The following is a 27,300-nucleotide window of genomic DNA, read 5'->3' as shown; positions in this document are numbered from 1 at the left end:
CATCTCCTGCCTTGACAGATGGATTCTTTACCAATGAGCTACCAGGGAAGCCCAGTAAGTATAGTACCAATTGATAGTTCTTAACATAAAACTGAAGGACATTGGGGAAAAGGAGACTTCAGGGTTATGTTACTGAGAGAACAAAAAGACAATAATCCCTCCACCTCTTCTGTCTACTGGAAAACAAGTAGAATCCTTGAGTCGCTTTTCTTTCTGGGCTTCCTTATGCCTAAGTACCTGAAGCTGAATCTATGGACTCTGGGAAATGTGCCATCTCAGTACTCTTCCTGCAGGCTCAACAAGTAACTCCTTTATAACCATTTTAGATGCTTTACTGCTCCTTTATTATCCAAGTGTCATCTGTTATTTTTTCTGTTAATGATCAAGCTGAGTAATAAGCCTTATGTCTCAAGCACTTTAGAGCTAAAATTAATATCATGCCCCATTAATAATAGGTTGATTTTGTCTAGAGCCATTTTCCCCCTTTCAGCTGTCAGGATAAAACTGTTAAAATCTTTGTCAAGTGCCCTCTCTTTTTGCTCACCATTCAAAAAATGAAGATCATGGCATTCAGCCCCATCACTTCATGGCAAATAGAAGGGGAAACAATGGAAACAGTGGCAGACTTTATTTTCTTGGGCTGAAAAATCACTGTGGACAGTGACTGCAGCCATGAAATTAAAAGACATTTGCTCCTTGAGAGAAAATCTATGACAAACCTTGACAGCATATTAAAAAGCAGAGACATTAGTTGGGCACCAAAGTCTGTCTAGTAAAAGATATGGTTTTCCCAGCAATCACGTATAGACGTGAGAGTTGGACCATAAGGAAGGCAGAGTGCCAAATAATTGATGCTTTTGAACTGTGGTGTTGGAGAAGACTCTTGAGAGTCCCTTGGTCAGCAAGGAGATTCAACCAGTCCATCCTAAAAGGAGGTCAGTCCTGGGTGTTCATTGGAGGGACTGATGTTGAAGCTGAAACTCCAGTACTTTGGCCACCTGATGCAAAGAGCTTACTCATTGGAAAAAACTCTGATGCTCCAAGAGATTGAAGGCAGGAGGAGAAGGGGATGACAGAGGATGAGACGGTTGGATGGCATCCCTGACACAATGGACGTGACTTTGAGCAAACTCTGGGAGATGGTTAAGTACAGGGAAGCCTGGAGTGCTGCAGTCCATGGGGTTGCAAAAAATCGAATATGACTTAGTGACTGAACAACAAACTCAGAAAATAAAGTATTACATTTGTACTAAACATCAGGATTTATTCTTTTCAAAGCCCTTTCTTTCACTTATCTGAAGGATGGTACACAATCATCCCCTGAACCAGATGGGGATTCTCATCCTCACTTGATTGATGGGAAAAGTAAAACTTTGCAATATTTATTCTAAACAACTTCCCCATGTTATCAAAAAAGGAGCATCAAAGTTGGAAATTGAATCTCCTGACTCTTGTTCTTACCTTCCTTCTTTATCCATAAAGGGATTTCAACCATGGTAATAGGAAAGAAAGTTAGACCAAGCTTTGTCAGTGAATTGGAGAACAGGGTAGAACATGAGAAATTGAAAAACTTGTTGGTGGCCTTTGTGTCCCACAAATGGCTTAAAAACTTGATCATGATGACTAAGCAGGTTGATTCCAGAGGAAAAGAATAAATTGATCTTTAGGGGTTTATACTTCTCTGTGGGTTCCTGTGCCCACCATCTAAGTATAAATCTAATTGTCTGTCTTCACAGAGTTACCCTGAGTTTTCCCCTGGTTTGGGCATTTTACACCTCATCTTCACATTTCCATAAGTACCCACATCATCATTTTTTCAGGGCATATCTTATGTCTTACATTTTTAGTTGTGATGATTTGCAAAGGGCTTAAAAGACCAACATATTATCCACTCTAAGGTGACAAGTTGGTATTTTAAGCCAGATGCAATGCCTTAGTTCAAAAGAATAAGCTGAATGATAATTTCAGGAGTTGCTTGAGGTCAGTAGGCAAGATCTTGAGGTGTGAGGTTTTCTAACCTTTTCTTATTTTTTTTCAGGGATTTCCCCAATATCTTTTAAATTCTTTAAGAAACAAAATATAAGTAGACACCTTGGTAGGGAGCTCCAGTCTGAAAACATGACTCTTGAATACCCCGATCCAATAGGCCGGAATGACTTTGTCTTCATCCATCAGCTGAACTTTTCTCAGATTCAGAGATCAATGACTCACATTTATTGAACATCTCTTATGTCCCAGACTGTCCTTACGTATAAAATCTTTCAGATACACCATTGTAATAAACTCTGCAAGTTGCCTACCATTTATTCATTCTTCCCTTCTTCCTTATAGAATCATGATTTAACTAGGGTCAACAATGCTGCTAAGTCACTTCAGTCATGTCCGACTCTGTGTGACCCCATAGACAGCAGCCCACCAGGCTTCCCCGTCCCTGGGATTCTCCAGACAAGAACACTGGAGTGGGTTGCCATTTCCTTCTCCAATGCATGAAAGTGGAAAGTGAAAGGGAAGTCACTCAGTCGTGTCTAACTCTTCACAACCCCATGAACTGCAGCCTACTAGGCTCCTCCGTCCATGGGATTTTCCAGGCAAGAGTACTGGAGTGGGGTGCCATTGCCTTCTCCAAGGGTCAACAATGCACTCACTTAAAATTCTCTCTTTGCCACACTCACTGCAGCTAGTATTGGCCATATGACTCAGTTGTGGCCAATGAAATACAAGCAAAAGATTCCTGGTTGGGGCTTCCAAAAACAAATTTCCTAATGAAAAGTGATAGACTCAGCAGGCATGCCTTTTTGTCCTTCTCCTTTTCATGTTTAGAAAGTGATGTCAACATGAGAGCACAAAGAAAAAAGATATATGCTTGGGATGGTGGAGCCAAAAAACACAAGAATCTGGTCTTTAATGACTTTGTGAAACTGTTGTCCCACAACTCTGTGATCTACTTCCAGATTTTTGTTAGTGGCACAAAGTCCCTATTTATTTTAGTCATTTTAGTTTAATTTCTATTATAGGGACTCAGTTCAGTCGCTCAATCGTGTCCGACTCTTTGCAACCCATTGAATAACAGCACGCCAGGCCTCCCTGTCCATCACCAACTCCAGGAGTTCACTCAGACTCACGTCCATCAAGTCAGTGATGCCATCCAGCCATCTCATCCTCTGTCATCCCCTTCTCTTCCTGCCCCCAATCCCTCCCAGCATCAGAGTCTTTTCCAATGAGTCAACTCTTCGCATGAGGTGGCCAAAGTACTGGAGTTTCAGCTTTAGCATCATTTCTTCCAAAGAACACCCAGGACTGACCTCCTTTAGGATGGACTGGTTGGATCTTCTTGCAGTCCAAGGGACTCTCAAGAGTCTTCTTCAACACCAAGTTCAAAAGCATCAATTCTTCGGCACTCAGCTTTCTTCACAGTCCAACTCTCACATCCACACATGACTATTGGAAAAACCATAGCCTTGACTAGATGGACCTTTGTTGGCAAAGTAATGTCTCTGCTTTTGAATATGCTATCTAAGTTGGTCATATAGGGACTCAATACATTATTAACCATTATTTAATTAACTTTTTATTAAATCATCTCATCTACTCTTCCCAGCAACACTGTGAGGAGGTTTTTTAATTCTCATTGGACAAATGAGGAAACAAGCTCAGAGAAGTTACATAATTTGTCATACAGGTTGTAAGTTGCAGAGCTTTAATCCAAACCTAGAATTCTCTGAGTCCAGCTCCAGTGCTCTTTTTAATGCCACAATATGCCAGCTTCCTTATAGGATATCCTGCTTCCTGGCAAAAGAGGAATTGTGTGTGTGTGTGAGAGAGAGAAAGACAGAGAAAGGCAAAGAGGCAGAGACAGAGAGTTTTTTGAGAGCAGAATCACTCATTGTTCTCATTAGGCATTTTTTCTAGGTTTCTGATAGTTCTTATTGGGCCACATTAAAATAAAATAAGTATGTAGGAAGAGATCAGGAAACCTTGCTCTTGTCTTCTAAGAGCTTCTGGTTTGATACTAATAAGCCTGCTCTATTTATCTCCATTCCCACAGCATTATCAGAACCACTTGTTTCAGTTTAGGTTGATATTAAACCCATTTATTCATTCCTTTAGTGAACGATCCCCATGCTTGTTCTCTGGGCTAGGCATATTAGAAAGAAAACTAGTCTAAGAGTATGAAGCTTGGTATTACTACTAAATTTTATGCTTGAGTTCTAGGTCTCAGTATCCCTATCCATATTCATAGGACATTAGACTATATAGTCTACTCTAACCAAACTTATAACCCTGATAGGTTAAGTTTCTTTGAATTGACTCAGTTTTAGCTGTCACTGCACTGCACTGAGAGAGCCCCCATGAGCTTACAGCATCTTCATTGGGAAAAAGAGAGCCCAAGGTGGACATTCAGCTGCTCCAATGTTGTGGGTTACTTCTCAGAAGATCCACTCAGATCTTGCCTCATGAGATAACCAGACAATCTGTGGGACTTGACTACTGGGGTCAAATAGTGATGGAGACAGGGCTTTCATCAACAAGCACTTGAGTCTTGACAGACTGAGTTCCTACTGACAGCAGCACCCAAATGGAAATCTCAACCTGCAGAATTACTCATCTTCAGAGCCAAGATGGTGGCCCAGTCTTACCAGAGAACTTGACAGGGCACAAGTCTGCCTGATTCAGGATCCTCAGGCAACATGCCTTTTCAGACTTGGAGCTGTTCTGCTGCCCCACAGTGCAGAGAGGTTAACAGTCCTGCCTGCTGCTTAATGAAGCTCCCAGTCCCACCTGACCAGAAAGCTTTGTCAGAGCATCTAGAAGTCTGCCAAGTCTAATAGCATCCAAGTGAATAGTGTGATGTGGTTCCCAAACAAGAAACATGGCAGCCTCGGGGCCTTTTCTATAGGCCTACATAGACAGGTAAGGTAGTCCATAGCACTCATGGCCGTGTATAGCCATGAACCCTACCTTACCAGGAAACCTAATCAGAACTCCCAGGAATCTGTGTAGTCCATCCTACTACCCTCATTACACTGGCACTTGAGTGGAGAGCCTAGCAGGCAGCCTGCCCATTTGCAAAGTCAAGCAATGGCCCACCAGTCTGGGGAACTTTGTGACAGTTTTGCCTAGTTTGGTCCCCAAACAAGAGCTTTACTAACATTAGGCCTGTATGGTGGCTATACCTGGGAAGGGAAATTAATTTGTAGCCTCACCAACTGCTACATACACCCTTCAGCCTGCTCAAACAAGAAACCTAATAACAGTATATACTAAGCTAAGTAATCTATCCATCCCTTAACCCCTGCTTATGGTGGCACTTGAGCAGATATCCAAGCCATTGACTCTCCCCAACAACAGAGCAAAGCAAGTGGGCCCATATAGCCACGGAATTCAGTACATAGTTCTGTTTGGCTTGAGTCCCTAAACAACAAGACTTGCTGGCCTTGGTACCCATTCTGCTGCTCTGCATGGACAGAAGAACTGATTCATAGTTCCATCAACTATTGAATATAGTACTCACTCCTGACCATCCAGAAAACCTATCAGAGAAAATGGGAAATCATGGAGCCCTCCTATAGCTTCACTTGGACAGGGAAGCAAGCCTGAGGTCTTATTCAAATGTTTTAAGCAAGAGGCACTCCATCTGACCTCGAGCTTGAGCAGTAAGCTCTCCCAGAGAAGGACACAGATAGCAAGCCCCACCTGCCAGATGATATCAGGTCACACTACAAGGACCAAAACTTGAGTTGACTGTTCAGGTGAAGAGTTGTGAAGGGTTCTCTGCCAAAGCAAATTTGAAAAGTCAGGAAGAGGAGACCACTTACTCTAATATACAGATACAAATGTAAGGAATCAAGGATCATGAAATCTCAGGTAAACAGAACCACAAAGGAACTCTAATTAAGATCCAATAACTGATCCTAAGTAAATGAAGATCTATGAACTGTGAGATACAGAATTCAGAATAATCCTATTGAAATTTAGTGAGCTATAAGAATGTAAATACAGACAACTAAACAAAATTAGGAAAATGATGTATGAACAAAAAGATAGGATCAACAACAAAAATATAAACCATAAAAAACCAGTTCATAAATGCTACAGCTGAAGAATAAAATGATTAACCTGAAGAATTAAATAGAATCAGCAGTAGATTTGATGATGCAGGAGAATCAGTAGAATCTAGAAGACAGAGTATTTGAAATTACTGTCAGAGGAGCAGAAAGAATAAAAGGAAAACCTATAGAACTCTTGGGACATTATTTAACAATGTCTTCATTGGGGGAATCCAAGAAAGAGAAGAAAAAGTAAAAGGGACATAAAGTATATTTAAAGCAGTAATGACCAAAAAGTTGCCAAATCTGGGGAAAGAAATGAACATCTACATCCATGAGGCCAAAGGACCCCAAATAGGTTGAATCTGATAGGGATAAACTGAATAAACTTTATAATTAAAATATCAAAAGTCAAAGAAACAGGAAAAGATTTGAAAGCACTAAGAGAAAAATGTTGTTCAGTTGCTCAGTCGTGTCTCACTTTTTGAGACCCCATGGACTGCAGCACTCCAGGGTTCCCTGTCCTTAACTATCTCCTGGGGTTTGCTCAAACTCATGTCTATTGAGTCGATGATGCTATCCAACCATCTCATGCTTTGTCCTCTCCTCCTGCCTTCAGTCTTTCTCAGCATCAGGGTATTTTCTAATGAGTCAGCTCTTCGCATCAGGTGGCCAAAGTATTGGAGTTTCAACTTCAGCATATCATTTTTCCAATGAATATTGAGGACTGATTTCCTTTAGTATGGACTGGTTGGATCTCCTTGCAGTCCAAGGGACTCTCAAAAGTCTTCTCCAACACCACAGTTCAAAAGCATCAATTCTTCAGTGCTTAGCCTTCTTTATGGTTCAACTCTCACATATCCATACATGACTACTGGAAAAAATCATAACTTTGACTAGATGGACCTTTGTTGGCAAAGTAATGTCTCTGCTTTTTAATATGCTGTCTAGGTTGGTCATAGCTTTTCTTCCAAGGAGCAAACATCTTTTAATTTCATGGCTGCAGTCACCATCTGCAGTGATTTTGGAGACCCAAAAAATAAAGTATGTCACTGTTTCTATTGCTTCCCCATCTATTTCCCATGAAATGATGGGACCAGATGCCATGATCTTTGTTTTTTGAATGTTCAATTTTAAGTTTTCCTCTTTCACCTTTTTTAAGAGGTTCTTTAGTTCTTCTTTGGGTGGTTGTGGTGCTATATTCTCTTTAACTATTGCTTGTCTGTTAAACTGTTGATTTCTCCTTTGAATCTGAAACAGATTCTTGCTGGAGAGAGTAATTTTTGTTGTAATTTTTTCCCTCTTTCATCATTTTAAGTGTATGCTGCCACACCCTTCTGGCCTGAGAGTTTCTGTTGAAATGTCAGCTGTTAGACTTATGGGGATCACCTTGCATATCATTTGTTATTTTCCTTGATGCTTTTAATATTTTTTTCTTTGTGTTAAATTTTTGCTAGTTTGATTAATGTGTTTTGGCATGTTTCTCTTTGCATTCATCCTGTATGGGACTCTGAGCTTCCTAGACTTGGGTGGCTGCTTCTTTTCCCATGTTAGGGCAGTTTTTGACTATAATTTCCTCAAATGTTTTCTCATATACTTTCTTTTGGTCTTCTTCTTCTGAGACACGTATAATTCAATTTTTAGTGCAATTGGTGCTGTTCCAGAGGTCTCTGAGACTCTCCTTATTTCTTTTTATTCATTTTTCTTTACTCTGCTCTCTTCAGTTATTTCCACTATTCTATCTTCCGGTTCATTTATCCAGTCTTCTGCCTCAGTTATTCTGCTATTCATTTCTTCTAGTGTATTTTTCATCTCAGTTATTGTTTCATCTCAGTGTCATTCATTGTTGATTGTCTATTCTTTAATTCTTCTAGATCCTTGTTAAACAGTTCTTTCATCTTCTTGGTAAGTGCCTCCAGTTTACATATCTGTGCCTCCATTTTATTTCCAAGATTTTGGATCATCTTTACTATCATTACTCTGAATTCTTTTTCAGATAGACTGCTTATTTCCTATTCATTTGTTTGGTCATGTGGGTTTTTACTATTCCTTCATCTGCTGTATGTTTCTCTGTCTTTTCATTTTGTTTAACTTACTGTGTTTTGAGTCTCTTCTCTGCAGGCTTGAATACTGTAGTTCCCCTTAATTGTGGTGTCTGTTCCCCAAGGGTAGGGTTCAATCAATGCATTGAGAGTGTCCTAGTTGGGGGACTTGTGCCTTTTTTCTGATGGATGTAGCTGGATCTTGTTTATCTGAAGAGCAGCACCATGTCCAGTAATATGTCTTGGATGTCTGTGGGTTTTGTATAGCTTTGGGGTGCCTTTCTGTTGATGGGAAGGGTTCTGTTCCTGTTTGGCTAAAGGTTTTGAATGACACATCAGACACTGGAGCTTGGTGGCCTTTGCATGGATCTTGGTCTTAGTGTTGAGATGGAGGCTTTGGAAGGGCTCTCACTGACTAATGTTCAATTGGGTCATCAATTCTCTGGTGGTCCAATGGCTTGGACTTAGCTCTCCCACCATGGGTTTCAGGCCCAACTCCTTACTGTAGCACCAAAACTTTACAGGCCATATAGCACAGAGGACAAAATGCTAATATTAATGATAAAATGACAGTCAACAGCAAAGAACACCCAAAGAGAGTCACAAATAAAGAGAGGAGAGAAAAGAAAGGGGGAAAAGAGGGAAAAACAGGAGTCAACAAGAATAGAGTAATCTAGCCAATAAACAAACCCTAAGTGAAAATGAGTACTAAAAATTAGACTAGCAAAAATACAAAATTAAAAACAGGATAAAAATGCAGTATAACTAAACAGTACTGTAAAACTAGGGAAAAAGATAAAATGGATTTATTTTAAAGTAAGGTGTTTTTAAAAAGGAAATGTTAGGTTATAAATAAATAAAAATTTAAAAAATTAAAAACATTAGATATTAAAATGATAAAAAATAGGAAATACTGGGGAAAATATAGAGAGAGTGGTAGTAAGAAGAATATCCTTGTGATTCCTTATTTTCTCTCCATACTATTGCTTCCAGCCATTCTTCCTACTTAGAAAGTGCTCCAATAACTCTATGAAGGCCTCTGGACCTCCTTTGAGCAGTGGGGCATCAGCTCTTAATCAGATCTTGCTTTACTCCAGCTTGTAACTGCTCTCAAAGTGTACAGTTCAGTTCAGTTCAGTTCAGTCGCTCAGTCGTGTCCGACTCTTTGTGACCCCATGAATTGCAGCCTGCCAGGCCTCCATGTCCATCACCAACTCCCGGAGTTCACCCAGACTCAGGTCCATCGAGTCAGTGATGCCATCTCATCTTCCGACATCCCCTTCTCCTCCTGCTCCCAATCCCTCCCAGCATCAGCGTCTTTTGCAATGAGTCATCTCTTTGGATGAGGTGCCAAAGTACTGGAGTTTCAACTTTAGCATCATTCCTTCCAAAGAAATCCCAGGGCTGATCTCCTTCAGAATGGACTGGTTGGATCTTCTTGCAGTCCAAGGGACTCTCAAGAGTCTTCTCCAACACCACAGTTCAAAAGAATCAATTCTTCGGTGCTCAGCATTCTTACAGTCCAACTCTCACATCCATACATGACCCCTGGAAAAATAGCCTTGACTAGATGGGCCTTTATTGGCAAAGTAATGTCTCTGCTTTTCAATATGATATCTAGGTTGGTCATAAATTTCTTCCAAGGAGTAAGCCTCTTTTAATTTCATGGCTGCAGTCACCATCTGCAGTGATTTTGGAGCCCCAGAAAATTAAGTCTGACACTGCTTCCACTGTTTCCCCATCTATTTGCCATGAAGTGATGGGACCAGATGCCATGATCTTAGTTTTCTGAATGTTGAGCTTTAAGCCAACTTTTTCACTCTCCTCTTTCACTTTCATCAAGAGGCTTTTTAGTTCCTCTTCACTTTCTGCCATTATCTGCATATCTGAGGTTATTGTTATTTCTCCCGGCAATCTTGATTCCAGCTTGTGCTTCTTCCAGCCCAGAGTTTATCATAATGTACTCTACATATAAGTTCAATAAGCAGGGTGACAATATACAGCCTTGACGTACTCCTTTTCCTATTTGGAACCAGTCTGTTGTTCCATGTCCAGTTCTAACTGTTGCTTCCTGACCTGCATACAAATTTCTCAAGAGGCAGGTTAGGTGGTCTGGTATTCCCATGTCTTTCAGAATTTTCCACAGTTTATTGTGATCCACACAGTCAAAGGCTTTGGCATAGTCAATAAAGCAGAAATAGATATTTTTCTGGAACTCTCTTGCTTTTTCTATGATCCAGCGGATGTTGGCAATTTGATCTCTGGTTCTTCTGCCTTTTCTAAAACCAGCTTGAACATCTGGAAGTTCACGGTTCACATATTGCTGAAGTCTGGCTTGGAGAATTTTGAGCATTACCTTACTAGCGTGTGAGATGAGTGCAATTGTACAGTAGTTTGAGCATTCTTTGGCATTGCCTTTCTTTGGGATTGGAATGAAAACTGACCTTTTCCAGTCCTGTGGCCACTGCTGAGTTTTCCAAATTTGCTGGCATATTGAATGCAGCACTTTCACAGGATCATCTTTCAGGATTTGGAATAGCTCAACTGGAATTCCATCACCTCCACAAGCTTTGTTCATAGTGATGCTTTCTAAGGCCCACTTGACTTCACATTCCAGGATGTCTGGCTCTAGGTCAATGATCACACCATCGTGATTATCTGGGTCATGAAGATTTTTTTTTTGTACAGTTCTTCTGTTATTCTTGCCACCTCTTAATATCGTCTGCTTCTGGTCCATACCATTTCTGTCCTTTATCGAGCCCATCTTTGCATGAAATGTTCCCTTTGTATCTCTTATTTTCTTGAAGAGATCTCTAGTCTTTCCCATTCTGTTGTTTTCCTCTATTTCTTTGCATTGATTGCTGAGGAAGGCTTTCTTATCTCTCCTTGCTATTCTTTGGAACTCTGCATTCAGATGCTTATATCTTTCCTTTTCTCCTTTGCTTTTCACTTCTCTTCTTTTCACAGCTATTTGTTAAGGCCTCCTCAGGCAGCCATTTTGCTTTTTTGCATTTCTTTTCCATGGGGATGTTCTTGATTCCTGTCTCCTGTACAATGTCACGAACCTCTGTCCATACATAGTTCATCAGGCACTCTATCTATCAGATCTAGTCCCTTAAATCTATTTCTCACTTCCACTGTATAATCATAAGGGATTTGATTTAGGTCATACCTGAATGGTCTAGTGGTTTTCCCTACTTTCTTCAATTTAAGTCTGAATTTGGCAATAAGGAGTTCATGATCTGAGCCACAGTCAGCTCCTGGTCTTGTGTTTGCTGACTGTGTAGAGCTTCTCCATCTTTGGCTGCAAAGAATATAATCAATCTGATTTCGCTGTTGACCATCTGGTGACGTCCATGCATGGAGTCTTCTCTTGTGTTGTTGGAGGAGGGTGTTTGCTATGACCAGTGCATTTTCTTGGCAAAACTCTATTAGTCTTTGCCCTGCTTCATTCGGTATTCCAAGGCCAAATTTGCCTGTTACTCCAGGTGTTTCTTGACTTCCTCCTTTTGCATTCCAGTCCCCTATAATGAAAAGGACATCTTTTTTGGGTGTAGTTGCAAAAGCATACAGTTGCCCTTCAATTCCATAGTCTCAGGCTAATTATGGAGATTTAATTTACTGTACCTGTGGCTGTAGAAGCACTTTCCCTTCTCTCTTTACTCGCACAGCCCCTGGTGTTCCACTTTGGTTTTGGGCCCGCCTCTGCTTGCAAGTCACCCTCCAGTGTCTGTTCTCTACCCAGACATGGGGGAGTGGTGAAAATAGAAGCTTTTTAGTGCTCACTTGCTCAGTTGGGCTAGGGAGAGAGAGGAGTATGGTAGACATAGCTGGGGTGTGTGCAGAGTGCCAGCCATGCCTGAGACCTGCAGAAAGAAGCTGCAGTCTGAAGAAAGTTGTGCACCTCCCCCAGGGGGAGTTGGGCCTGGGTTGTGGGTCCTTTGGCAAAGCCAAGCTGCTCAGGCTCCCAGGAAGATATGGGCAGCAACCCGTGCCCACTCACAGCTTGGTGGCACCTGTGACCCTGGGGCTGAGACCATAGCAGCAACCTGTCTTCCATCTCTGGCACTTGCACCAGCTCTTCTATCTCTGGAGTCACAGCCAGCTCATCCCCCTTCGGCATTTGCAAATGTAAGATTCTGTGTTCTGCGCATGCAGAGAGAGCATTCCTGAGGCAATGACATTTTGCCTCACTGACAGGCCCAGGCTTTTCTCTGGACTCCCTCAGCTGTGTCATACTAGCTCCCTGAGAGTATCTTCATAGAATTCAACCCTGGTACTCTCCCTGAAGTCCAACCCCTGAAGCCTGAGCCTGAGCACCCATCCCCTACTCACTGCAAGCATGGGCATGTGAGCCGCCTCTCTGCTGGGAAGTGCTGCTTGGCAATGATCTCTGTGGTGAATTCTTAGTTTTGTCTTCAGAGCACCTGTCATTACACTTCCCCCTGAGGCTCCAAAACTCCCTCCGACACTGCCCATGAGAGGGTTTCCGAGTGTGTGGAAACTTTTCCTCCTTCACGACTCCCTCCCCAGGTTGCAGGTCCCTGTCCCAAAATCTTTTGTCTCTTTTTAAATCTTTATCTTTTGCCCTACCTCATTTTGAAGAGATTGGCTTGCCTTTTTGGATGTCTCAGATCCTCTGACAGCATTCATGAGGTGTTCTGTATGTTCCACAGGCAGATAAATTTTTGATGTATTGGGGGGGGGGCAGGGAGGTGATCTCCTCGTCTTATTTATCCACCATCTTGAAAGGCTCCAAAATGTTTATATTTTAAACAAACTAGGACTTTTTTTCTTTTTTGTTATGAGGTATAGCAATATTTTCTAATTTAAGTGGTACTTTAATGATTATAAATGATGATATACTTTATCTGTAATGTCTGAAAATACAATCATTTTACTGTGATCTACAGGTATCAAATTTTAAATACAAAAAACATTTTGAATTGAAATATGAATAATTCCAATAATTTTCAATTTATGACTTGCTTTGTTCAAACTCTGTGTATATTCATCACTCATGATTCATTTGTGAAGGTGTTTATTCAATATGAATATTGTTTCAAGTTGGTATGGGAAAATTATAGCTAAACATCTCATTGTCACCAGTCTCTAAAAGAAGCACAATTTTATCACTTTGTCTTGTTTGTAGTCATTAAATCATTACATTTGCATATTTAAAAAGAAATAGAACAGGGAACATCCTAGGTTTTGCCAGAGAAGAGTTCCAAAAGACAGAGATGTAGGAGGGAAGGTACAGCTTGTATCAGATGCCCATATTTTACCTCCTGGGTTTCGCTCTCTCTTGAAGGCTCTTTCTCACTGCCACCCCTGTAAGGGAACAGCCTCCCTGGTTTAATCAGAACAGAAGAAATTCCCTGGTTTGGATAAAGAGGAGCTTGGGAAGAAAGGCCTACAGGAAGGAAGGAGGGCCTTCCTCCAACTTTCCCCTCAGTATCACCTCTTTCATCTCTTTCTTAGAGATTCTGTCATCCCACTATTCTTTAAACTCCAGCTTAAGAAGGTATGCAAACTATACCAATCTGGATTGCATTTGGCAACAACTATTAAAAATAAAAACAAACAAACATACAAACAAACCCAGAGGTTTAAACAAGTAGGGTTCATATACATGCATATATATTTAACAAGAAATTAAGTGTTAGAGTCCAGAATCCACTGGATATTCAGGTCCCTGTGTCTTTTTTATTTTTATTTTTTGCAAATCATAGAAGCTTCTTAATCTTCTTGAAAGGAGATGACATATTCCTATGAACTTGTAGACACATATATTTCTGTACCTCCACTTTGGCCTATTTTAATGACCTTACTCAGAGTACTTCATAGTATATGTTTCACAGCACTAACATTCTCTAGCTTCATTTTCTAGTCAATGTCACAGTAATCCTATGGAATGAAAAACAGTGCACCAGTATTGGGTTTCCTAAAACACTCAACTCAAAATGTCACTTGTATCAGCAAAAATCTACAGTGGCTTTTCATTGCTTTTTTTAAATTTATTTTTTATTGAAGGATAATTGCTTCACAGAATTTTTCTGTTTCCTGTCAAACATCAACATGAATCAGCCATAGGTGAAATAAACTCTCAAATCTTTTGTATGGCATTTGAGGCTTTCTATGATCTAGCCCTGCCTTCCTTTACTAATCAACTCATCATTTTCTGAAGCCTGTGCTTCAGCTGACATTGTCACATCCTTTCCAAAACTGCTGTTTTTGCTATACTCCTCTGGCTACTTGGAAAACCCTGTCCATCCTATTCCACTCCCTTTCATCTACCTAAGGAAATCTTATTCATCTTTCAAGGATTAACCAAATGACAATTTCTCCCTGAAGCCCTCTCTGATTCCATCAGCAAAAATGAAGTACCTCTTCCCTTTCACCTTACCTGAACTGTATTTATTTGATATGTTGTGTTGGCCAAAAAGTTAATTTGGGTTCTGAACGAACTTTTTGGCCAACCCAATATTTTCATCTTCTTATGCACAGAGTAGATTCTTGGTAGCTATATTCACCAAATAAATCCACATAAACCTAAAACTTCCCATACTTAAAAATGCCCCTCATTACATACTCCAGTACTTTCTTACAATGCTAAATATAGAGTCACTATATGACCTGCAATTCTTCTCCTAGGTTCATAGGAGTGTTATTCATAGTAGCTAAAAACCTGAAATAAACCAAATGCTATCATTTGATGGATGGGCAAGCAAAATGTGATGTATCTATATAGTTGTGTATTATTCAACCATTAGAAAGAATGAAGTATGAATGAACTACAATATGGATGAACCTTAAAAATTTCATGCTAAATGAAGAAAGCCAGACACAAAAGACCACATATTACATGATTATATTTATATGAAATATCCAGAAAAAACAAATTCATAGGGACAGAAATTTGGTTACTGGTTGCCAACAGGCCCCTGTGTCTTTATACTCTACTATTCTTTCCTGCAGTATCATCCTCAGGGTATATATAGAAGTCTATATATAAGACAGATAGCCCCTGTAGCACCAGGCATCATGTCTGCATGATAAGAAGAAAGGACAGGAAAAGCAAAATGTTATGTGTCCATTGAGTCAGCTGCTGCTGTTGCTAAGTTGCTTCAGTCGTGTCCGACTCTGTGTGGCCCCATAGACGGCAGCCCACCAGGCTCCTCCATCCCTGGGATTCTCCAGGCAAGAACACTGGAGTGGGTTGCCATTTCCTTCTCCAATGCATGAAAGTGAAAAGTGAAAGTGAAGTCATTCAGTCCTGTCCGACTCTGCAAGACCCCATGGACTGCAGCCTACCAGGCTCCTCTGTCCAGGGGATTTTCCAGGCAAGAGTACCGGAGTGGGGTGCCATTGCCTTCTCCGCCGTTGAGTCTACCTTCTTTTAAAAACTCTTTTATGAAATTGCTACACAGTGACTTCTGCTTGCATATCATCAGTCAGAACTAAGTCTTCTGGCTACCCTCTGTAAACCAAGGGAGGCTAAGAGATGTAGGTTTTCCCCATCGCTTCTGGGACCAGAGTTCTGTTAGCTAGGAAGGAGAGGAGGATGGATATTGGGTAAGGACAAGCAGTGTCTGGCACACAACTTTTCTGCTTCTTTACATCATAACTGAAAGTGACTGCTATTTCACACACACAAAAAAATTAACTGCTAAAAAAGATAAAGAACAGAAAGAATGATGGAAAAAGAAATCTTATTAATGAAGTCAAATTTCAAAATCAAATTTTTGTGGCCAGAAGACAAACCATCTCTGAGGTAACTCAGTGGTACTTCATTGGCACTACATCTCAGGAAATGACTTATTTTCCCTCCTAGCTTCCTTATACATCTCAATACTACCTCTCTTGAGCCTAACAAAACTCTTTCCAGAACAAGTCCAAAGACAGCAGTTGCCTGGGGCCCTATTACCACAAGCAATTTCCAACTTGCCCCATTCATAGACATTCAGTTCAGTCGCTCAGTCATGTCCAACTCTTTGCAACTCCATGGATTGCAGCATGCCAGGATTCCCTGTCCATCACCAATACCCGGAACTTACTCAAACTCATCTCCATCACGTCGGTGATGCCATCCAACCATCTCATCCTCTGTCATCCCCTTCTATATGTGTGAAACATATACTGTGAGGTACTCTGAGTAAGGTGATTGAAATAGGCCAAAGTGGAGATACAGAAATATATGTGTCTGTCTACAAATTCATAGGAATATGTCATCTCCTTTCAAGAAGATTAAGAAGCTTTGATGATTTGCAAAAAAAAAAAAAAAAGGAGGAGACCACCTTCAATCTTTAGCAGCATCAGGGTCTTTTCCAATGAGTCAGTTTTTTGCATCAGGTGGCCAAAGTATTGGCGGGTGTCAGAGGTGGCCATGAGAAACTGGATATTAGAGGTCCTTCTTCCATTTTTCTGGACACCTGCATAAGTCTCCTTGGGAGGGGATAATAGTTTTTTACATAGAGGTGAATATAATGGGGTATTCCACATAGACCTGAATTTGTGCCTGAGAGTCATAACTAATGCTAATGCCTCCCACATTCTAATGTCTCCTTTTTGTTTTTCTACATGACCTTTTGTGTAGAATTTTTACAACTTGCTTCTTGACATTTTCACCCTCTGTGTCTCTACTCCTCCAATCTTATATGCCAGTCAAGTTGCTTCCCAGTACTGTCTGAAAGAAACAATATCATGTAGTGTTTAACAGCTCCAATTTTGAAGTCCTACTGTTTGGATACAAATAATGCCTCCCCTATTTCCTAGTTAAAATTACCTTGGGCAAGTCATTTAACATTTCTGTCCCTCAGATACCCATCTGTAAATAAAGTTACAATATTACCTACTTCATAGGGTTACTGTTAGGGTTAAATGAGTTAATGCATAAAGTACCTGACACATTGTAGGTTTTCAATAAGTGGTAGTAATTAAAATTCAGCCATGGTAGTCCCTCTGGGGTGCTCTTTTCCTCTTCTGTCAGCAAACTCCCTTTTGTCCTTACAAAATTACTGAAATATTATATCCTTCATGAAATGTTGCTTGAATTCCCTAAGCAAAATAAGGCATTCATATATACTTAACACTTTGTACCTAATCCTGATCTGACACAAATCACTGTGTATTATAACATTGTCATACCTACTCCCACTAATCTGTGAACTCCTTGAAGATAATGGCTTGTGCTTTAATTCTTTGTTCCCAGCATCTCACACATATCCTGACCCACAGTAGAAACTTGGTGACTGTTAAGGAATGAATGAACTATTGATAAATGAATGAATAAAGAATGCAGCAATAGGAATCGTATTCTCTGTGTGCCCTAGACTTTCCAGTGACAGAGTTTACAAGTCCCTCTTTCACACTGTCCTAAAATGTATCGCCAGGCCTCCTGTTTTGTTTATGACAATATATGGTGCTAGTCCCTTGGACAGCAAGGAGATCAAACCAGTCAATCCAAAGGGAATCAACCCTGAATATTCATTGAAAGGACTGATGCTGAAGCTGAATATCCAATACTTTGGCCACCTGATGCACTGAGCCAACTCATTGAAAAGGACCCTGATGCTGGGAAAGATGCTGGGAAGGTAGGAGGAGAAGGGGACAACAGAGGATGAGATGGTTGGATGGCATCACTGACTCTATGGACATGAGTTTGAACAAACTCTGGAAAATAGTGAAGGACAGGGAAGCCTGGGGTGCTGTGGTTCATGAGGTCACAAAGAGTCAGACACAACTGAGCGACTGAACAACAAAATGGTTCTAGAATGCACTAGGCTAACTATCAGCATAGGGACCTGGTTGTAAGGGTGGGTTCTGAGGAGAACAGAAGTTGGGATGGAAAAGTGCTAAGTCACCAAGTTTTCCAGAGTTGAAAAATTCCATTCCATTTTCTTCTATGCGGCATGCCCTTAGAGGTGTTTCTTAGGGAGAAGCAGAAATTTCACGGGTGATAGCAGCTCCTGTCTGTAGGAAGGATGGGGCAGCTATCCTTGATTATGGATAAAGGGGCTGGGAATTCAGCTAGAGCAGTCATTAAAAAATACCAGGGGCTCATAATATGCTTATGCTGTTAGATAACCAAGGTCCCACGCATAATCAGGTGTGGCTGGTAAATGCTTTGTGCCAGACTATAGAAAGGTGTAAGTCCCACTATCTGATAGTTTCCCTTGCATCCAAAAATTGGGGACTCATACAAAATCAAAAACTGACAAGGACGACTTAGACTAGAGCACTGGTTAATAATGTGCAAAGAATGTGGTAGGGAAATTTTGAAAAAATCAAACCACTATGTGATTCTTGCTCTTCCACAGGTTGAGAAGATTCTAGCTTTGCCACTGATTGACCGTGTGACCTTAAGCAAGTCCTTTCTCCTCCTAGGCTTCAGTCTCCCCATCTCTTCAATAAGGCAGTTAGATCTGATGATCTTTAAGAATCCTTACAGATATTTAAATTGTGGCATAAATAGTGCAATGAGATATCCAAGTTCAGTTCAGTTCAGTTCAGTCGCTCAGTCGTGTCTGACTCTTTGAGACCCCATGAACCACAGCACGCCAAGCCTCCCTGTCCATCACCAACTCCCAGAGTTTACCCAAACTCATGTCCATTGAGCTGGTGATGCCATCCAACCATCTCATCCTCTGTCATCCTCTTCTCCTCCTGCCCTCAATCTTTCCCAATGTCAGGGTCTTTTCAAATGAGTCAGCTCTTTGCATCAGGTGGCCACAATACTGGAGTTTCAGCTTTAACATAAGTCCTTCCAATGAACACCCAGGACTGAGTTCCCTTAGGATGGACTGGTTGGATCTCCTTGCAGTCCAAGGGACTCTCAAGAGTCTTCTCCAACACCACAGTTCAAAAGCGTCCTTTCTTCTGCACTCAATCCTCTTTATAGTCCAACTCTCACATCCATACATGACCACTGGAAAAACCATAGCCCTGACTAAATATCCTTACAAATAGGAGAGATCTCTCTCAACTGTCTGGCTTGGAAGAAAGGCTGCTCATTGTGAAGGCAGGGAGCTGTCTAGGATGATCCCATTGAGGGCTCAATGGGCCCTGAATGTCTGTGTCCCCCAGGAGGGCTGGGGCTAGTTGTGAGCTGACTCCAGTCCTACAGCCTTTGTATTTCTCTGAGTGCAACCCCCAGGGTGAAGTCCTTGCCTTGAAGTCTGGGAGAGGCTCTGGTTAATGAAGGCATTTCTTCCCTGGAGAGATTGGAATGGTTTTCTCAGCCTAAGAGAGTGATAATTTTTTTCACTTAAATCACATTTATTATAAACCTAAGTGGACTTTATTTGGGGAATAATTTAGTTTCTCAAGACAACTGGAAAAAACCTATTAGCAGTGGGAGACTGCTCCAACCAGCTGGCATTTTTATAGTTCTTTGGAGCTGAGAGTGGTGTGGCCAGAGGGGAATGCAGCTCCCCAGATCTAGGGCAGGGCCTGGAAATCTTCATGTTACTGGGAATTGCAAGAGGGGAAGCATCCTTGAGCTACAGGGAAAATGGATAGAAAGATAATAAATATATTAAAAAAAAATAGGAGAAGCCCTAGGATCTGAATTAAGGGAAATGGTTTGGCCTGCAGAATTGTGGGATTATGATACTTAAAGCCTATAAGGGCCTTAAGAGATCATTTGGATCAAATATACCCATTTTTTAACTTAAATAACATTCAAGGGGCAGAGATATGTCCAAATTCATATACATACATACACACTCACATTCATAAACAGACCTTACCTTATGGAATCATAGATACACAGTATCCTTGAGCCAAATCCTTTTAAATCATTTTCCAACCCTCACTCGCACTATAAATGGAGTCTCAGAAGCCTAACGAGGAGAAAGTATCCACCCAAGGTCACACAGAGAGTCGGTGGTAAGCTGGGAAATTGAGACACAGACTAAGAAGTATTTGGAAACTTCTTGAAGCATAAAGTTGGAGATGGAAGCAAAGGCTGAGGATATCTGGTACTAGGGGCTTAGTAGGCAGACCACCCACAAATTGTGTGTTTACTCTAAAGGCAATTCTGTGCGGGATCATGGTCTTCATGTACTAAGATTGCTGCAGAATAAAGGCTTGTAGGCCAGAGGCACATGGAAAAATTGCTATAGACTCCAGCCTTTGTTTTTTTTTTTACTCATCTACTTGTCTCATCTCTCTTCACTTCTCTTCTCCTCTCTTGGCCTCCTCAGTACTCTCTGGTTACTCTCCCTTCTGTTACCTGTGTTTCAGAGTCACTATACTTAGCCCCAACCCCATCCTACCCTACCATGGATCTATCTAAAAGGCATCACTTACAGCTGGAATGTGCATCCCATAAAAATCTATACAACATCCTTGCTCAATTCCTTTATACAACAAAGTGCTTGTTAACTTATCTCAGGTAAATACATGAGAGGAAAGACCTAGGCTACACACTAATGAAGACTCTTCCCTGCTCCCAGGTGTTATATAACTTTCAAAAGGAGAGCTCATTACCCCAATTACTTTCTTATTAGTGGATTATGGTTGGAAATGTGAAGGCAGGGAAGGGAAGATAGTTTGAGAGTTGTACTATAAAGGAAGCTGAGCATCGAAGAATTAATGTTTTTGTACTGTGGTGTTGGAGAAGACTCTTGAGAGTCCTTTGGACTGCAAGGAGATCAAACCAGTCCATCCTAAAGGAAATCAGTCCTGAATATTCATTGGAAGGACTGATGTTGAAGTTGAAACTCCAATCCTTTGGCCACCTGATGCGAAGAGCTGACTCATAGGAAAAGACCCTGATGCCAGGAAAGATTGAAGGCGGGAGGAGAAGGGGACCACAGAGGATGAGATGGTTGGATGGCATCACTGACTCAATGGACATGAGTTTGAGTAAAATTCAGGAGTTGGTGATGGACAGGGAGGCCTGGCACGCTGTAGTCCATGGGGTCACAGAGTCAGACATGACGGAGCGACTGAATTGAACTGACTGAACTGCCCCTAAAATAATAACTTAAAGGTCTATCATTAAGGGCTTAAAATTAGAGTATTCTTTCTTTGAAACACACCTTACTTATTCTGTTCAAGGTTCTGTGTTAGATATGGGGAGGTTGTGGGAGTGAGGAAGGGGACTGGGGAAAAATAACATGAGGAAGTTCCCAGGGAGTGTGGAAGGTGACTGCTTAAGGAACTAATTATAACCCAAGGTGAAAGGAAATGTGAGCTAAACAGCTCCTCATGGAAGCACAAAGGAGAGGCATGATATCTTCTATTTGAGAAAAAGTGAAGGGAATCAGGGAAGGCTGCACAGCAAAGCTGATATTTGAGTTCACCTAGAAAACTGACAGTGGATATTATCCAAATGAAGGAAGTAAAGGGAACAGAGGGAAGAGTAATGGTATATAGGCTTTAAAGTACAGAAAAGGTTTGAGCATTGTAATTGGAGGATGCCAGGAAGGACAGAGCAGATGAGGTTTTAAAGGTAAAAGCAGCATAGAAAGGAAGCCTGAAATGTGAGGATTATGGGTTTGGATCTTTTCCTGAAGGCAATGGAGACATATCGAAGAATTTTAAGCAGGATAGTAACATGATTATTGGGTTTTTTTTTTTTTTTTGAATGACAATTATGGAAGCAGTGTGGAGGTTTAGCTGGAGGAGGGAAGGCCTAGAAATAGGGAGACTAGTTAGAATATTTTAAAGGTCAGAAATGAATCATTGGGATGATAGGCACTAGAATAAACAATCTATGTAATATTGGATTGAGGAGTTTATCAGTCAGGTCCTGCCACATTAATGCTGCATAAAAATCACAGAATCTCAATGTCATATAACAATAAGCATTTACTTTGCATTCAAATATCAGTAGGTCATCTGAGGTTCTACCGATTATGTTTGGGATTGTTTTGGATTGGTAACAGGGATCAGTTAGGTTCAATTCAGTTGCTCATTCACGTCTGACTCTTTGCGAACCCATGGACTGCAGCATGGCAGTCTTCCCTGTCCATCACTAACTCCCGGTGCTTGCTAAAACTCATGTCCATCAAGTTGGTGATGTCATCCAACCATCTCATCCTCTGTCGTACCCTTCTTCTCCTTTCTTCAATCTTTCCCAGCATCAAGGTCTTTTTGAATGACTTACTTCTTGGCATCAGATGGCCAAATTATGGGAGCTACAAATTCGGGATCATTCCAATGAATATCAGGATTGATTTCCTTTAGGATTGACTGGTTTGATCTCCTTGCAGTTCAAGGGACTCTCAAGAGTCTTCTCCAACACTACAGTTCAAAAGCATCAATTCTTCAGTGCTCAGCAATTTTTGTGGTCCAAATCTCACATCCATACAAAATTACTGGAAAAAAATACAGCTTTGACTAGACAGACCTTTGTAGGCAAAGTAATGTCTCTGCCTTTAAAAATGCTGTCTATGTTAGTCATAATTTTTCTTCCAAGGAGCAAGTGTCTTCTAATTTCATGGCTGCAGTCATTATCCACAGTGAATTTGGAGACCAAGAAAACAAAGTCTGTCACTGTTTCCATTGTTTCCCATCTATTTGCCATGAAGTGATGGGACCAGATGACATGATCTTCATTTTTTGAATGAGTTTTAAGCCAGATTTTTCACTCTCCTCTTTCACTTTCATCAAGAGGCTTTTTAGTTCCTCTTAGCTTTCTGCCATAAGGGTGGTGTTATCTGTATATCTGAGGTTATTGATATTTCTCCTGGAAATCTTGATTCCAGCTTGTGCTTCATCCAGCCAGGCATTTCACATGATGTACTCTGCATATAAGTTAAACAAGCAGGATGACAATATACAGCCTTGACGTACTCCTTTCCCAATTTTGAACTAGTTCACTGTTTCATGTACAGTTCTAACTGTTGCTTCTTGACCTGCATACATATTTCTCAGGAGGCAGGTCAGGTGGTCTGGTATTTCCATCTCTTTCAGAATTTTCCACAGTTTCTTGTGATCCACACAGTCAAAGGCTTTGGCATAGTTAATAAAGCAGATGTAGATGCTTTTCTCGGAGAAGGCAATGGCACCCCACTCCAGTACTCTTGCCTGGAAAATCCCATGGATGGAGGAGCCTGGTAGGCTGCAGTCCGTGGGGTCGCTAAGAGTCGGACACGACTGAGCCACTTCACTTTCACTTTTCACTTTCATGCATTGGAGAAGGAAATGGCAACCCACTCCAGTGTTCTTGCCTGGGGAATCCCAGGGACAGAGGAGCCTGGTGGGCTGCCGTCCATGGGGTCGCACAGAGTTGGACATGACTAAAGTGACTTAGCAGCAGCAGCAGCAGCAGATGCTTTTATGGAACTCTTTTGTTTTTTCTATGATCCAGCAGATGTTGACAATTTGATCTCTGGTTCCTCTGCCTTTTCTAAATACAGCTTGAACATCTGGAAGTTCTCGGTTCACATACTCTTGAAGCCTAACTTGGAGAATTTTGATCATTACTTTCCTAGCATGTGAGATGAGTGCAATTGTGAGGTAGTTTGAACATTCTTTGGCATTGCCTTTCTTTGGGACTGGAGTGAAAACTGACCTATTCCAGTCCTGTGGCTACTGCTGAGTTTTCAAAATTTGTTGACATATTGACTGCAGCACTTTCACAGCATCATCTTTTAGGATTTGAAATAGCTTGTCTGGAATTCCATCACCTCCACTAACTTTGCTCATAGTGATGCTTCCTAAGGCCCACTTGACTTCGCATTCCAGGATGTCTGGCTCTAGGTGAATGATCACACCATCATGGTTATCTGGATCATGAAGATCTTTTTTGTATCGTTCTTCTGTGTATTCTTGACACCTCTTCTTAATCTCTTCTGCTAGGTCCATAACGTTTAAGTCCTTTATTGTGCCATCTTTGCATGAAATGTTCCCTTGGTATCTCTAATTTTCTTGAAGGGAATCTGTAGTCTTTCCCATTCTATTCTTTTGCTCTATTTCTTTGCATTGATCCTTGAGGAAGGCTTTCTTATATCTCCTTGATATTTTTTGGAACTCTGCATTCTGATGGATATAGCTTTCCTTTTCTCCATTTGCTTTCATTTCTCTTCTTTTCTCAGCTATTTGTAAGGCCTCCTCAGACAACCATTTTGCCTTTCTGCATTTCTTTTTTTTTGGGGGGTGGGGGGAGATGATCTTGATTACTGCCTCCTGTCAATGTCACGAACCTCCATCCATAGTTCTTCAGGCACTTTGTCTATCAGATATAACCCCTTGAATCTGTTTGTCACTTCCACCTGAATGGTTTAGTGGTTTTCCCTACTTTCTTCTGTTTAAGTCTGAATTTGATAACAGGGATGAGAAGACATAATATATTTCTTATTGCCTAGTTTTTGAATTGGTGCACTTTCACTTATGCTAACTTTCCATTGGCTAAAGCAGATAAGATATGCAGATCTTTAGTGAGAGTGGAAGGGTATTACAATATTAAATGCCAGTGGGCATGGATATACGGAAGAGTGAAAAATTGAGACCACTAATGCTATTAATCTATGCAAGATGGATCTATATGATGCAAATGAGGAGAGATGGGAAAGACTATAAGACATTTGAGAAACTGAAACAAAAGGGCAGTTGGCCCACAGAGAGCATGGGGAGAGTTGTTGTTGTTGTTGTTCAGGCCCTCAGTTGTCTCTGAGTCTTTGCAACCCCATGGACTACAGCATGCCAGGTTTCCCTGTCTTTCGCTGTCTCCTGGAGTTTGCTCAAACTCATGTCCATTTATTCGGTGACACCATCCAACCATCTCATCCTCTGTCACCCCCTTTTCCCCCTGTTCTCAATCTGTCCCAGCATCAGGTCTTTTCCAATGAGTCAGTTCTTTGCATCAGGTGGCCAAAAGTATTTGAAGTTTCAGCTTCAGCATCAGTCCTTCCAGTGAACATTCAGGGTTGATTTCCTTTAGAATTGACTGATTTGATCTCTTTCCTGTCCAAGGGACTCTCAAGAGTCTTTTCCAGCACCACAGTTTGAAAACATCAATTCTTTGGCCTTCAGCCTTCTTTATGGTCCAGTTCTCACATTCATACATGATTACTGGAAAAACCATAAACTTGACTACGTGGACCCTTGTTGGCAAAGTGATGTCTCTGCTTTATAATATGCTGTCTAGCTTTGTCATAGCTTTTTTTCCAAGGAGCAAGCGTCTTTTAATTGCATGGCTGCAGTAATCATCTATAGTGATTTTGAAGACCAAGAAAATAAAGTCTGTTACTGTTTCCATTCTTTATCTATTTGCCATGAAGTGATGGGACTGGATGCCATGATCTTAGTTTTTTGAATGTTGAATTTTAAGCCAGTTTTTTGCTCTCCTCTTTCACCTTCATCAATTTGGCATGTTATAAAACTGATAGGGCCCAGTCCATGCAGGTTCCTTCAGGTCATATTAAGAGGTTTTGTCTTTATCCTTAGAGCAATGAGAAGCTACTATAGAGTTTTAAACAGATCCATAGTTTTAGCCTGGGCAGTTGGATACGTTACTTACCATTCACTGACTTAGGGAAATCTAGAGAAGCCTGGGTCATTCTTCAGCCCAGGAGCCAGAGGTAGGTATGTGGTAGATCTTGATAAGTCTAAGCTGAAGTTTCTCAATTTTCAGCCTCATTCATATTTTAGGCTAGATAGTTCTTTGATGCAGTGGTCTGTCCTTTGCATTGCAGGATGTTTAGCAGCATCCTGGGCTTATACCCACCAGGTACTAATAGCAATACTTTCTTCAAGTTGTGATAACTAAAAATGCCTCCAGATATTGTCAACTATTTCCTAGTGGGCAAAATCACCCCTGGCTAAGGGCCACTGGGATAAACTAGTAATGGAAATTTAATTTCTTTGCCAGTGATTGATTTAAAAATATTTTGTTCTTCAGAGCACTGGTCAACCCCAAGTATCCATTTTCCATTTCTTTCTTAGCAACAGAGTGCCAATTTTTAGCCTGGTACATTACTGGCAGGTTTTCTTGCAGATGGGTGGAATGATGACACTGGCCAATGAAATTTAATTGTATGGGGCTTCTGGGAAGACTTTTAAATGGAGAGAATATACCTTGACATTTATTTCTTCCATCTTCCTTCCTGAATATGGATGTGATGACTGGATCTTCACCAGCTATCTAGGATCATGTAGATATGGGAAGTCCCTAAGGATGGCAAAATAGAAGGCCATAAGGATCCTGGGTCTCTGATGATTTCAGCCCTGAACTGCTTGCCTCTGTTCTTATGGATACAATTTTATCATACTTCAGTTCAGTTCAATTCAGTCGCTCAGTCATGTCTGACTCTTTGCAACCCCATGAATTGCAGCACGCCAGGCCTCCCTGTCCATCACCAACTACCGGAGTTCACTCAGACTCACGTCTATCGAGTCAGTGATGCCATCCAGCCATATCATCCTCGGTTGTCCCCTTCTCTTCCTGCCCCCAATCCCTCCTAGCATCAGAGTCTTTTCCAATGAGTCAACTCTTCGCATGATGTGGCCAAAGCATTGGAGTTTCAGCTCTAGCATCATTCCTTCCAAAGAACACCCAGGACTGATCTCCTTTAGAATGGACTGGTTGGATCTCCTTGCAGTTCAAGGGACTCTTGAGAGTCTTCTCCAACACCACAGTTCAAAACCATCAATTCTTTGGCGCTCAGCTTTCTTCACAGTCCAACTCTCACATCCATACATGACCACTGGAAAAACCATAGCCTTGACTAGATGGACCTTTTTTGGCAATACCTTAAAACTTCCTAATTGATACAAATAAGTTAGGAAAGGGAAGTGATGAGTTAAGTTGGGATATGGTGAGTTTAGAAAAAAAAATATGTGGCACATCTAGGTTTGTGATGCCAAACAAACAGTTGGCTATGTAAGTATGAGACCAAAAGAAGACACGAGATTCTTTGATCTTGGGGAAGGAGTCCTACTCCTCATTGTTTGTGGAGGCCTGGCTATCCATTGTGACCACTCTCTCCTTGTAGTGTCATAAAAAGGGAGCTCTACTTCAGGGTCCCAGGGAGAGAATAACAAGGAGCTAAAAAAGAACAGCCTCCCTAGAATCAATGATAATGTCTTCAAGGCCGAAAGTCAGTAGTTACTCAGGCTAACTTCAGTATGTGCTTATGGTACTCTACCCAGCCTTCATTCTCCACAGCCCAAATTCTGATCTTGCCTTATAGCAGTAGCTATGGACAAAATCTCAACTCCTTGTGGGACTTCCCTTAGGTTTGCTACCAACTTGTTCC

This window comes from Bubalus bubalis, chromosome X (genome assembly GCF_019923935.1).
Source record: "Bubalus bubalis isolate 160015118507 breed Murrah chromosome X, NDDB_SH_1, whole genome shotgun sequence".
Lineage (NCBI taxonomy): Eukaryota > Metazoa > Chordata > Mammalia > Artiodactyla > Bovidae > Bubalus > Bubalus bubalis.
This window is presented reverse-complemented; position numbering follows the sequence as displayed.